The sequence below is a fragment of the Pinus tabuliformis genome, chromosome 1_1, assembly GCF_031772625.1.
Source record: "Pinus tabuliformis cultivar Carrire ecotype Pingquan chromosome 1_1, CPIR1, whole genome shotgun sequence".
Taxonomy (NCBI): domain Eukaryota; kingdom Viridiplantae; phylum Streptophyta; class Pinopsida; order Pinales; family Pinaceae; genus Pinus; species Pinus tabuliformis.
In genome coordinates, this window is record NC_142297.1 from 604,497,841 (window position 1) to 604,500,123 (window position 2,283).

Sequence of the window (2,283 nt, forward strand, 5' to 3'; positions counted from 1 at the left end):
GGGAGCTTCTCTTTGTGATAACTCCTTCATCTGAAGTCCGTTTTTGCCCATTCAAGTTGCGTTGGATTCAGAATGAGGAGATCTCTGCAATGAGACTATTTCCGAGAGTAGCCTGCGATTTTGATTTTCCTCTGATTTACAAAGGATTTGTGCCATTTGGCACCTTTTACCTCTTATATGAAGTCTTTTAGACTTAGAGGTTTATCTAGGATCCATTTTTGGATCACGATGAACAATATGGTGAACAAGGAATCAACAAAATGACAAGAATTAGTAGGAACACAAACTCATGTCGATGAAGAAGCGACTGCTCAAACAAATGTGACCACCAAACCGCTGAGGCGACATAAGGACACTAGAAAGAACACACAACATCTGACAACTCAGACACCTTCAACAAGGGTTACTCGCTCACACTCTTCTGGATCTGGTCCGCTTCCAGGTACTGTTCTCTCTTCTTCTCCCCCTATAACATCTCATGAATTTATTTCTGAATGTGCCAACATATCTTTATCTTTTTCCAGTTCTGTTTTGTCTACTTGCAATTTGAATATGATCCCTTGTCCTGTGGCCACAACTCCCCTTTGCAACTGTTAGAAAAATATTATATATCACAAAGAAATGCAAGACATATAATATGCGGAAAAACACAAACACATAAAACTAGAGAGACACAGATATACGTGGTTCACCCAGTTTGGGCTACGTCCACCCCGAACAACCAGTCCTTCCTTTCTATTATCTAGCAAAATGAAGAGACACAACCTACAACAGATCCACTGTAATATCCTCTGTTTTCTCTCACAGTCTCACCTCTTTGTTTCTCGCTTTGAGAATACACACATATTCCACAGCCTCAATACAATACCCTCATACCAAGAGAGGGGTTGCCTTCTAGGGAAAAAAATCCTAAACTAAACATAAATTCTATCGTCAGATCATCCGCCTAATGAGCGGCCCAGATTGACTAAAAAATCATGCTCCACACCCAACAACAACTCTTCCCCTAACCCTACTACCCTGGAAGGGGTCTCCTTATCGTATCCTCTTGGAGGCGCAGATTCATCAGACAATAGCTCCAGCCATAGGTACAATCTTCGATCCCATGCTCACCCTAAGCATTCCCCCCATGGAATTGGTGAACTCTCCCCCCCGAAACTTCCGAGAACTACCAGAGGAAGACACTCCAACATATTAAAAGCTATCCATCAGGCTGGAATCGAGGTGGCATCTAGAAAACAAATCTCCATTGACTGGGTTCTTATAGAAAAAGGAAACCCTAATTTGGTTACCTCATGAAGTGCCTATCCTTCAATTGTAGGAGTCTGGACTGCCCTGATAAAAAAATGGCCCTCAGGCGGCTGTTTGAAGTAGAGAGGTTGGATGTTATATATTTTCAAGAGACCCTGGGAGATGGAGAAACTATCAACAATTTCCTAAAATCTATCCTACCTGGTTGAACCTTTCATTCCCTGGATGTGAGAGGGCGGTCTGGAGGCTGTGCTATTGGCTTCAACAAAAGAACTATGAAGCTCGAAAATTACTAGGGGAGGGAAGGAATCCTAGGAGCAGATTTCATATCTATAGATCTAGGTATCCCTCTTCGTTTACTCAATATATACGGGCCCTGCCATAACTGCGAAGCTTTTTGGGATGACCTGATGTCAAATTCCATTATGAATAATGATAATATTATCGTTGGTGGAGATATGAATTTCTCCCTGGGTCATGCAGAATCTTGGGGAAATCACGCTCAGACTGACCCTCTCATGGAATATTTTGAGCATCTATTAGATCATCACAATTTCTTGAATATTGACATGGCCAGGATACAACCAACTTGGCATAATCAGAGGATTGGGGAAGATTCACTAACCAGAAGACTGGGTCGCTTTCTCATAAAGTTTTAGCTGGTGGATCGCCTGGACATAATCAGACAATGGATAGGTTCTGGGGGTATATCATATCATTCCCCCATCTTCTTAGAAATTCTGAACTCCTCCTGTAAGCCAAAATCCCCATTCAAATTCAATTCTTCCTGGCTTAAGGAGGATGACTTCCATAAAATTGTTAAGGAGTCATGGATTCACTGCTGTCAAGATAGAAATTCCCCACCTCCCTCTACCATTGCAAATAATATGTCTCGCCTTAAGCACAAAATGATAGAGTGGGCCAAGGAAAAGAAGAAAAGGGATGAATCCACCTTGACGAATATTGAAGCTGAACTCGCTATACTGATGGACTCAGAGAACTCTAGATTCCGATCCTTAGAAAAAAAAACCA